The sequence below is a fragment of the Podarcis liolepis genome (genome assembly GCF_965112155.1).
Source record: "Podarcis liolepis genome assembly, chromosome: 9".
NCBI classification, from domain to species: Eukaryota; Metazoa; Chordata; class Lepidosauria; order Squamata; family Lacertidae; genus Podarcis; species Podarcis liolepis.
The window spans coordinates 40462564-40475472 of NC_139564.1; positions in this window are offsets into that span (position 1 = coordinate 40462564).

Genomic DNA, 12909 nt, shown 5'->3' on the forward strand with positions numbered 1-12909 from the left:
CAATCAGCAACGAATTCTGAAACACTGCCATCTTGTGACAACAGGCAAGGAAATAGAATTAAGCATTGTGCGGTTTGTTTGGTTCTTTTGGGTTTTTTTGCCCCACCTGTTTAATGCTTTGTGTGTCCAAAACAGCTTAGCTTTTCTGGGTTTTTTAGTTACTGATGTGTGACTTTCAAAGGCTGGACTGGCTCTCATATACATACATTAGAGATCTGTTAATGAAGTTCTGCTCAGTGATGCCATCAGGGCAGAACTTTGAGGCCGAAGTCCATGGCCCCAGGCAACAGAAGAGGAGCAACGTTAACTCACACTTTCCACATTTTGAAGTAATGCACATTATCATCTAAAGAAGCCCTTCCCCAGGTAAGAGCATCAACTCTAAAATGCTTTAATTACACCACTGGCCCTACAGAATGTACATGGGTAAAATTTACATTTGTAAAATTGGTATTTTGTGCTACCCAGAACAGTTTCTTTGATGTGTCCCCGGTCCCCCAAAAAGTTGGGGACCCTATTATATAAATGAGCCAGTTCCATCCTCTCCCTTTCAATGCCACAGGGGGCTCCAAGTCATCAAGTTGTTCTTAGTTCCAAACTACCTCCAGGAAAAGTCAGTACATTCCTGGGCAGCTGCCATTAGTGCTGGGCCAGTTGATAAATCTACATCCAGTACAGTCCCATTAAGACATAGCAAAGACACTTAATAACATGTGCTTATTATGTATGTTTATAGGCGTTCGTGTGTGTTTAAAGATGAGGAATCGGACCTCAAATCTTCTATTTCCTCGTTTCATGGCGAGGAGCTTTTACTTGATCTGTTGCCGCAGATCCACTGAAGATCTTCTCTCCATTGTAGCCAATACCGCAGTGCCAGCACTCAACCCCTTATAGAGAATCAAATCACCAGCCCCTGGTCTGTTTTCAGCAAAGCCTGCAGCTAGATGTAGACATATTAATTGAAATACCAAAGGATGCTACAACGACCCCGACATAGAAGCACCTCAATTTGCAGCATTCCTTTGGTTTTAAATAACTAGATGTGGATTAGATTAACAAACATTTAATAGGAGGAAACAATAGTGCTTTCTTCCAAATGAGGATTTAGAGAATGGTTCTAATCCTTAAAAAGCTTATGAATTTTACTGCAGTTCCACATTTAAAAGTTATTGTGGAAAATATCTGGGGCATCTTAACAGCTATACTTAATACCCTAAGATTCTACACTTATTAGGATATCGATGGCAGTTGCTAGAGATGTTGTGGGGCTTTTCTTGTGGTTTCTACCACAGCCACTCCTGCCTCTCGAGAGATACCAGATTCGCTTGTGGCTCCTTCACTGGATAGAGGGAAGGGGCAAGCAAAAACCGCCTCCCTGTGTGTGAGCCTATCCCTTCTCCTCAGCAGAATGGCGATTTCAAAGGAGAGCCTCTCTGCCAAATTCATACGGTCACAGCAAAGACGCAGAAGAATTTTCCTTTCCCGTAATGGGAATAGCTAACAGCACTGCGCGACCCCAAACACATGTGCACGTCGGTTTGCTCAATCTTTTGCACAAGGCAAATTAATTCCAGTTGAGAAGCAGGCAGCTCAAGGCTCCAGAGCACAGAGCACAGCAGGCAGGCTGTCTATATGCAAAGGGAACCATATTATATCATTTTGGTAGGGGCAGCAGACAGCTGTAGCCACTCCCTACCATAAGCTATGAGGAGGAGCAAGGGAGTTTAAAGGTTCCATCAGAACAACTGGTAGGTGGAATGATGTTTGTGTGTGTGTGAATGGAAAAGAAATATAACCATGCAGGCTAAACCTGCACATATTACTTGCAAGTAAGTCACACTGTGTTCCATGGGATTTAGGCCCAGGTTACTGTGCATTAGATTGCAGCCTTAGTGTTTCAAATCCAGCCCTGTGTTTGGTTATTAGAACTACAGTGGTACCTCAGGTTACATACGCTTCGGGTTACAGATGCTTCAGGTTACAGACTCCGCTAACCCAGAAATAGTACCTCGGATTAAGAACTTTGCTTCAGGATAAGAACAGAAATCGTGCTCCGGCGGCGCGGCGGCAGCAGGAGGCCCCATTAGCTAAAGTGGTGCTTCAGGTTAAGAACAGTTTCAGGTTAAGAACGGACCTCCAGAACACATTAAGTTCTTAACCCAAGGTACCACTGTACTCTGTAACAGCAGAAGTTGAGAAACCATCACTTACCCTTTGTTTGTTGAAAAAGAAAAAGAGTTTTAAGAATTTTGGGCTTATTGTTTAATTGTTGTATGTTATATGTTTATTTATCTATCTATCTAGGGCTTTATGTTCTATGGTGTTGCTCAGCATAACAAGGATTGATACAATTTCTGACAATCCTTTCCTCCCCCTTGTAGCCCCACATGCCCCTAGATGTGCTTGGGGGGGTGGGAGTGGTCCCCCAAACCTCTGGAATAGATTTAAGGGAGTGGGAACTGCAGGAGAAGGGGGTGAGAATCATCAAAAATTACTTCCCTCCCTGTTTTATTGATGGAAGCTTCACCACCAGTTGAGTGAAACTGCACACACAGTATTGGATACATTGCCAAAACACATTGCAGTATTTAATATTACAGAAAGAACTTGGAAAGGCCACAGCATGTTGACAATGATCAAAACAATTGTCTTTGTAATTCTTTGACCTGTGAAACCCCATGAAGGCACTGATGACCAACTTTTGTACAAAGAGCTTTGCAGAATCTGGGTCTGTCTAGAGACGGAAAAGCAGCTAGATTTGCTAAAGCCAAAGTCTAGTCATTATTTCATAACGCTTATTTGAAAAAGCCCCTTTGAGAATTGAGTCGATTTTGCTGTACTCTAGTTGCATGATAATAACTAGCAAGTGTTTTAGCAAAGTTAATCTTCTTCATTATACGTACTAATAACTGTACTTGGAAGGAGATATCTTCACCAATATTCATAATAATTTAGTGAAAACTTTGCTGTGACTAGTCTTCGTTTTCAAATGCCTGAACCTTATTAAATAGATAAATTATCATCTTGTCAACACTCCCTTGTGGTGCTTGCTGTCTTTCCCCTGCAAAAGAACATTAGAGAAACATGCAGTTCCATACTTAAAGACCACATAAAAGCAGGTTTGAAAATAGAATGCAGGGAGGAAAGCCATAATGTCTATACTTGACATTAAAACTGATCAAAAATACATTTTACAGCCTATGGGGGTGAGCGGGGAAATTACTGCAGCATTATAGCTCATCGGTTTAGGCAAACATTGCTCTCAAGTAACCTCTTTGAAAAGAAATTACCCTCAGTGCTTATCCTAATTTAGCTTTGGCTTATTTAAACGCTGGGCAACAATCGTAACATCTCAGCACACACACGAGAAGGATGGGGATGTGGGACTGTTACACACATATCAGCACAGAACCTGTGTGCACATAGAGGTCTGTCCGTGTGTATGGGGTTTTAGTAACGTTTGACATGTCCTGTTCAAATCACCAAACCTTAACTCTTCCATTTCTTGTGACACTTGTTCAGCTTTTTCCTACTTTGTGACCCAAATGAGTAGGATAGTCAGGGCCAAACTACACCATCTGTTAACATAATAAAAACCTTTCTGGATCACACCAAGGGCCCATGGGTGGCGCTGTGGTCTAAACCACTGAGCCTCTTGGGCTTGCCAATCGGTAGGTTGGTGGTTCGAATTCCTGTGTGCGATAGGGTGTGCTCCCATTGCTGTGTCCCAGCTTCTGCCACCCTAGCAGTTCAAAAGCAAGCCAGTGCAAGCAGGTAAATAGCTACTGCTGTGGCAGGAAGGTAAACGGCATTTCTGTGCGTCACGGTGTTCCGTTGTGCCAGAAGCGGTTCAGTCATGCTGGCCACATGACCCGGAAAGCTGTCTGTAGACAAAACGCTGGCTCCCTCGGCCTGAAAGCGAGATGAGCGCCACAACCCCAGAGTCGCCTTTGACTGGACTTAACCGTCCAGGGGTCAGAGCCTGCAACCAGGAGCTGAGTGCAGCCATGTTCTCCCTACCAGCACTGCACAGAAGTATACTGTCTCTGATGGTGGAGGTCTCATGACAGGTAGCCATGGGTAGTCTCATCCTCCATGAATTTATCTAATTTATCTAATCTTTTTTAAAGCCAAGTTGGTGACCATCCCTTCTTTGTAGGACTGAACCCCACAGTTTAACTATGTGAAAGAGTATATAAAATTATTCCAGTTAGACCTTTTTAATGAACAGTTACCTTGCACAGAAGGCATGAACAGGGAGAGTCACACTTTTATCTGCCATCCTGAAGACCTGTCTGTGTATATCAAAAGCTTGCCAATATACTCACCTTTTTTTCTCTTGTTTTTTTTTACCAGTGTCCCAAATCACTTCTGATCCTATGCAAATGTCTTCTCTTCATTGTGTACAGGTTCAGTTCACTTCAAACGAATTGTGTTTACATTTATGGGGAAGCTTCTGGTCTGCTAAGCATAATTTAATTTGAATAATTGCTATTAAGTGTTTTCCTTTATCACTCTGTAACTACAGTATTCTTTAGTTAGTACTTAGCAAAGCGTTTAAAGTGAAATTTTCCATTGTCACTTTCTTTCATTTTTTCCCTGCAAGGACATACTAATTTAGCATAAAAGGGGATTTTCCTAATCAGCAAGAGAACAGATTTTTTTTTGTCTAATTAGAAGACAACGGCAAAACATTTTAAAGACTTATTTGACTATTATGCACCAGGATTCAGAGAAATTTTGGGTATATATAATGACCTGGACTTTTTTTTTTTTTTTAGCTTCTCAAAATTAATGCAATTTACTGTTAAACAACAAAGCAAGAATTTTACAAGAAATTGAGTCAAATTGTTGGCATAAACCAAAAGGTTTCCTCCATTTCTCCAAGAAGAGTCTAAGCCAGCAGAGGTTGTGGCATTAGGGCAAACAGGCCACAGCCCCACCAACCTCATTTGGCCAGCAAACTGCCCCCACCTGCCTGCCTCCTCAAAGTACTTAGCTCCTCCCAGTGGCGTAGCATGGGGGTGCAGGGGGGCCGGCCGCACCGGGCGCAACATCGGGGGGGGCACGCTCGCACTCGCAGCTCTCTGCCCCTACCTGGCTCACTCACTCTCTCTCACTGCAGTGCTGGCTGTGGAGGGGGTGGGTGCCAGGCGTGCAGTGTGGAGAGAGAGCGAGGGACTATCTGGGGGAGGGACAGTGCAGTGGCCACCCAGCGCAGAGCTGAGTGCGGGAGAGAACCACACCAGACCAGACCAGGCAGCAGCAAGAAGAAGCTGGCAGGTTAGGGGTTAGGGGGTGCAAATTACTTGCCTTGCCCCGGGTTAGGGGGCGCAAATTACTTGCCTTGCCCCTGGTGCTGACAACCCACGCTACGCCGCTTGCTCCTCCTCTTCCTTAGTCTCAGTGTTGCCCATTGTAGAACAAAACCAGAAGGAGCTGTCTTTGCACATCATTTACTCCTACTCCTCCTATTGTTGGTCTCCTTGCCTTCTGCCCTGTCAGCCCCAGTAGACGCCAGCACCACTGGTCTAAGCAAGACATCAAACCAGGGCTGGGCCAAGATATTTTTCTGGCTGTCCAGAAGCTAACCAGGCTGGCAGTTCAATTATTTCTTCAGCCTTAGCCAGTGGCCACCACAACACTTGAGGGCAGCAGGCTGGCTTAGGGGGTGCAGGGCAAGCTGCGTGGTACCCACAGCTGTCTCCCTGTGCTCACTTGATACTCCCAGAAAACACTATATTTCTACTCTGGCTAGCGAGGAAGCTGCCTTCTCTTCTCTATCAGTGCATGGTGTTTATGCTAGACAAGAGGGCCCTTCTAGCCAACCAGAGCATGTCAACAGAGAAAGGGTAGTGCTAGCACAGCTCTTCTCTGTCAGCAGTTGCAATTGATGATGGCTGGTCGCACAGGTGCTTTTCCAGCTGGCTAACCAGCATAAACAAGAGTGCGCTGGGATGAGTTCTATCTAATACTGTGTGCCAACTGCAAATATTGCTTATTGTGTTTGGTGATAAGTCCTGCTTGATCCTTTGAACGCAGGGGTGCATTCTCAAATTTGGGCGAGCCGCCAATACTGGCATGGTGATTTAACAGGGCTTTGGGTCAGTATAATCCAGTATGAGGAATCCATGCCAGGCATAAGAGTCTGGAATAGCAACACAGCTTGGATCAGACCTGTATAATAGTTATTTAAAAGGCTAACAAGGTGGAATAAGAGAGCACAAGGAAAGAATTTATAAACAGCTCATTGGGCAATCTATACCTCAAAAATTCTACTCTTGCATTCTAGTTCTCAGGTATTTAATCTTCCAATATGAGTTGATTGTGTTGTTAAAAGCAGCTGCTTCAAAGTAGATACAAATTTTGTTCCTATCAATGTGATGTGCAGAATAAATTTATCCCAAAGGAAAAAAGTTTGTGGTTTGCGGAAGCTAGAAATGTATATTTTATGACCTAGTCAGTTCCTTATACAATGGTACCTCAGTTTAAGTACTTAATTCATTCCGGAGGTCCTTACTTAACCTGAAACTGTTCTTAACCTGAAGCACCACTTTAGCTAATGGGGCCTCCCGCTGCTGCCGTGCCGCCAGAGCACGATTTCTGTTCTCATCCTGAAGCGAAGTTCTTAACCCGAGGTACTATTTCTGGGTTAGAGGAGTCTGTAACCTGAAGCGTATGTAACCTGAAGCGTATGTAACCTGAGGTACCACTGTATGTGAAATTCTACTTTTGGCTCTTTCCCCCAGGTAACAAACCAGAAGTCAGGGAATTCCACCCAGTTCAATTTGGGCATGCCAACCAGGTCTCAGCTGGGAAGTGTCTGGCATGCCTGAACCTTGCACAAAGCAGGAATGAGCCTAGCGCTTATAAACTGATGCACAGAGAATTCAATCCTGCTTTGCGCAGTAGTTCCCTGGACCCCAGCAGACCCCAGGTTTGTTAGGTGGGTGTTTCCACACACCTTGTCAAAGGTTGCCTGCCAACATGATAAAAATCTGGCACACTGGGCCAAAATGATTCCCCACCCCTGCTGTTCAAGTTCTTTAAACAAGATGCCACCACTGAGAAATCTCAGCCAATCCAGTTCTAATCTGTAATTGTTCAGGGACATGGACGAGTTTCAGGTAGATGAATCTAAACAGCAGACCCTAAGCCATTATCACAAGTTGCAGAAGTCTGCAAAGTATGTTTTCCATGCCGTACAGTTGCCGCTGTTTCAACTTTTATTTCTCCAAGACCCTTTTTGACATGCAAAATATGTTGAATGGATCCAAGCCTCTTTCTATATTTACATCTATTTAAGAAACATAAAACCCATTTCCCCTTCTGGAAAAAAATGCATATTCCGGAGAGTGAACTCATTTCCTGCATTATTTACATGTAACCATGACATAGGTCTGCACATGAACATAATAAATTAATTGGATTGAGTTCTGAAGAGAAACACACGCATGCTTCAGTAATTAAATTTTTATTTGTGATTAAGTTGCAGAGAATACACAATATTCATATTTTACTTAACACGCAAAATATTTAGTTTTGTTGCCCAATCTTCCATTAACAAATGATAACATCCCCACTCTAATCCGCACTGCATGTTTTCATATACCGGAATCCTGTTTTGAAGCTTTATGATCCTAATCAGTCACATAAAACTTGCAATTATGTTACAAGAAATTGTTTTCCTTTCTTATAGTTATGTACAATATTAAAAACAAAACCCTTTTAAGTCATGTTGGTAGGAAAGGAAAGTTTACCCATTTAGAACAGTACATGCTACCAGATAAGAGGAAATTATAGGAGTTCTGATTCCAATTTGAAATACACTTAACAAGTTCTGACTCTGAAGTAACATGGAGCTTTCTAAATTTCCACACTTGTATCAGTTAACAAAAGACCAAAACATACAAAATGCATTCCAGATTTGTTATCTGACTGAAACTGCTAAGCACAAAAACAGGCAAGAAAAATTATTAGAGCCAACAGCATTGTTCTGTGCCAACACTTATTTCTATGGGATAACCAGCTTCATCTAACCCAGTGTTTCCCAACCGGTGTTCCGCGGCACACTAGTGTGCCGTGAGACACCGGCTGGTGTGCCGTGGGAGGAAGGCGGGCGAGTCGGGCGGTGAGAGGCGGCGGCGGCGGCGAGGATCCGCGTCGAGCCGGGGGCGGCTCCGTGGTGGTGGTGCCGAGCGGCGGGGCAGCGCGCGCAAAAGGGAGGAGCGCGAGACAGCGGAGGAGGAGGAGGCCGGCATGTCCGGGCAGCAGCAGCAACAACAGCAGCAGCAACTCCCGCCGCCGCCCCCTCCTCCGCCCGCTATCGCCGCCGCCGCCTCAGCTGCCCTCGCTCTGCTGCCTCCTCCCACCCCGGCAAGGGGGAGGGAAAAAACTTTCGCTTTTGTGCGTCCCTCCCGGCGTGACGCTGCGCGCTGACGTCACGGGGCGGGGCTTTAATGGTGGTGTGCCGCGAGATTTTTTTCCGGCTAACAGGTGTGCCGTTGCCCAAAAACGTTTGGGAAACACTGATCTAACCAACATTCTTAAATCTAATTAATTGCATGAAGGGGTTAATACCATAGAGTCCTGCCAGACTTAATCTAGAATTCTGGAAACAGGTAATCAAGTCTATTGTTCACCCTCAGTCTACATGTGGATCCAGTGTGTGAGCTCTGAGTTGCTGCCTCTAGCTGCATGGCTTTTACAAGCCACTCAGGTTTCTAGACCAATAATTTAGGAGCTTTTGCCACTTTGTAACTGAACTAAGTTTTACTGCCTGTGCAACTTTTCTGAAGCACATGAATCTGACCTTTGAAGAGTTTGTAAGTAAACCATTTTTTAACATACCAAAAGTGTGGGGTTTCCCCCCCTATGCTGGAGGAAGAGGGAAACTTTAGAAACAAACTTTTAAGGGAACATTTTTGGAACTCACTTTAAAGGGTATATTTTAAAGGTCTAATAACCTATATTTTCATACTTTACTTTGCTGCATATTGTGATTTTAAATCTCTGCTGGGATACCAGAGTACTTGCCCCAAATTTGGATCTTGGCATCTAAGAATTATTTATTTTGTCATTGCACCAAATTTGTTGCTGGCTTAGCAGTCCCTTTGCCATATAGTGCTATCCTATTCATGTTTACTTAAAATTTCTGCTGTATCTAATGGAGCTTATTTTCTTAGGTGTGTTTAGGATTGCAGCCATAGGTGTTTCTAGAGGCATCCTTAGCTGGCAGCAATAATGGCTCTCCTGGCTGTGGTGCCAAACTATTGTCTGGGGAAATCACTGTTCTAATCACCACCTTCCACAGTGTGAATGTAAATAAGATTGTTGAAAATACTAATTAAAAGTTCAAATAAGTAAGCATTGTTCTCCAACACCTGCTCTTTGCATTTCCTCCCTCAGGCCTATATTTGAGCCACTCAGTTCCTTGTGAAAGCAACTGCTGACATTTATAAAATTATTAAAATACGCAGGAATATTATTTGCAGTTTCCTATTTGTCATGTTGCAAGGGCCAAAAGCTTTTCTGCTTCTAAAACTTAATGAAATGTGTGCAGACTTGTAATATTGAATGTACCCCTGGAGTCAGTAATCTTGACCATATGAAGCTTGTTTTAATACTGGCTTGGTTTAAAAAAACACGTTTTCAATCTGAAGGACAAAGAACAATTTATGGAACAGCAAGGCTGCCCAAGATTTTTATACCTCCTATTCTTTCTAAAGTATTATAGGCTGAATTCATAAATGGTAACAGCTCTTCTATTATATGCCAACGGGACATCACTAATTGTTGCGACGGGAGCTCTGTTACGATCTGCTACAGCCAACCAAACAGTACTCAAGAGAAAGCCCACTGAAATCTTGGGTACTGCTATCACTCCAAATTTCTATGGCCCAGAATTCTACTCCAGCCTCCAAAACACAATTGGCTGATTCTATAAATTGCTGTGCTGGCAGAGCAGATTTCTCTGATACGAGGCCTTTGTTGTTATGACTCACAATCTGATCCTGACAAACGTTATCAGATTGTTTTATTAAAACGTGCCATGATGGTGCACCTGATCTTTCACATCTGACAGGTTTCATAATTAAAGCTGTTTACAAAGTATTGGCAAATGTTGGCATTTGCCCAAGGAACTAATTGGCTGCTCACCATCAAGACTGAGTTCCTGGTCTGCACTTTTCTATCTTCTTTTAATCTCAGTTCACCCGTGGTGTTTGTTGATCAGTCGCAGACTAACTAACTGCTGGGGCTTGTTTAGTGAGCCTTTTAGGAAAACCAAGCACAAAGATTTTGCCTGAGATCCAAGGATCAGATCAGGCTCTTGTTTCTGGAGCAGAGTCCCAACAGTGTGTAAAAGGTGGTTACTTTCTGAAACACTACCATATACTGACTTGTTCAACAAAGTACAACAGCCAAGCAGCAATTAGTTGAATGCTCTAGTCTTTCCAACTGGAATACAACCAATTTTAGTTAAAAACTAGGTATCAGATTGCTCAACATATTACAAGAAATTGTTTCATAAAGTATATGAGAAACCATGTGCATAGCCATTAGCACTATTCTGCAAATCTTTGTGCTACAGGTTGTGCACATATGATGAAACCGGGAACTTAGAGCATACTGCACGTTTCCACAAGCAGTAGAATATATTTTTATTCTGTTTTTTTCCTGACATAATGCTCTGATGAGAAATGTACTATAGCTCTTCCATGAGCAGATGTTATCGTGCACATACAGGAGAATCCAAATGGAGCTAACCAATTGAGCAGTTTTTCAAATTAGGTCCCTGGCTGATCTTATGGTGCAGCCATGGAGCTGTTTAATATGTTTTAATGAAACTTGCACACCACACCATAAATATGTCTATTTGGCATTAAACTTCCTTAATTGTATTAACCCAGGGAGTTGACACTTACACCACTGTGAAGATTATGGGGAGAAAATTAAACGCTATTTCACGAGGTCAAACTTTTGTTTAAACTGCATCATAATTACATTAACACACACTTGCAATACCTAACTGTAATAGAACATTTTTTCCAAAATAGACAATTCATGTGTAAGTTAACACTAGCTTGTGGTTTTATGGGACTTCAGTTGATAACAACCAATATTACAAACCAAGTATTTCACTGGCAATATTAAATTTCTATGTACACAAATACGTGTCATATATAATCCTGTAAATGCTATTGGAACAGTGTAAGTGAAGATATCCAACCCATTACAAAAAAGTGTGCAAGACTAGAACAAAGCACCTAAATGATACCTTAGGAGGGCTCTCCAAGTTGAAGGCAAAACCCGAAATGTTATGTTGGCACACAGTGGTTTTTCTAGCAATTTGTTCCAATGCAGCCCCTTCCATCCTCTGAAAAGCTGTGCGCAAAGGTCACAAGAACCCCAAAGCAGGACAAAATGATGCGTGCAGAACTGCAGTGAGAAATAGGCCTGGGCAATAACTGGTTTTCAATATTGTGATATATCACCAGCTAAACATGGCGATATACCAATATATCACAGTATCTGAAATAAGGAACTACGCCATAGCTGTCAACTTACAGATTTGAAAAATAAGGGACCAGCAGCCTTGAAAATAAGGGACCAGCAGCCAAAATAAGGGACCTGCAGCCTCACCTGTTCCAGGCACTCCAGTTTTCCTGTCCTCCTGCAGTCTGGTCAAACTCATGCTGGTAGCTTCGAGAATACTGCCCAACCAACTTTGTAACCAGAGGTTCAACTGAATAGAATCTGAATCACATGCACCACAAGGCCTATGCAGCCTCAACTTAAGATGGCTCACCGGCCTGGCTTTGCACTGCAAAGTTTGCAGCAGCACGTGCAACAAAATGGCATCCAGCATTCAAAAAACCCCTCAGCCGGGGGGGGGGGGGAGCTTGCGGCAGTAACAGAATATTGCAATATTCTGGCAATGGTGATGGCAATAGTAGTGGCAGCCTGCGAGGCCTCATAGCCACACAAACAGTGGGGCTTGCGAGGCCTCGCCACAGTGGCAAGAAGTGGTGGCAGCCTGCAAGTCCTCCTGAGGGTAGCGGGAGTAAGTGGCAGAAGCTGGCAGCCTGCCTCAGTGAGGCCTTGCACACCACCTCTGCTTCTGCCACTGTCTCCTGCCACCACTGCAAGGCCAACAAACCACTGTCACTGCCACCGCCATGACAAGACCTTGCAGGCCATTGCCGCTTTTGCCACTACAGTGGTACCCCGCAAGACGAATGCCTCGCAAGACGGAAAACCCGCAAGACGAAAGGCAGCGCTTCGCTCCCAACCCCCAGCATTTTAAAACGCTGTTCCAAAGGGGGGGGGCGGGAACACCTGCCCCAGCCGCCCCACTTCGGAACGCTGTTCCGAAGCGGGGAGGGGGGCGGGGACACCTGCCCCAGCCGCCCCACTTCGGAACGCTGTTCCGAAGCGGGGAGGGGGGGCGGGAAGACCTGCCCCAGCCGCCCCACTTCGGAACGCTGTTCCGAAGCAGGGCGGGGGGCGGGAACACCTTCTGAAGGCGGGCAGGGGGCGAAAGTCTTTGTCCCCCCTGCCTGCCTTCCCAGGGGCTTTTAAATCGCCCCGGACAGCGGAGAAGTCCTCCGCTGTCCCAGGGCGATTTTAAAATGCCGCCCGCCAGCATTTTAAGATTGCCCGGACAGCGGAGAAGTCCTCCGCTGTCCCGGGGTTTTTTTAAATGCTGGGGGTGGGAAGAAAAGCCCTTGTTCCCCCCCCCCCAGCCTTCAGAAGAGGTCCGGGGACAGACTGTCCCCGGACCTGGTCTGAAGGCGGTTTCCCTAGGAACGCATTAATTGATTTTCAATGCATTCCTATGGGAAACCGTGCATCGCAAGACGAAAAACTCGCAAGACGAAAAAACCGCAAGACGAAGAGACTTGCGGA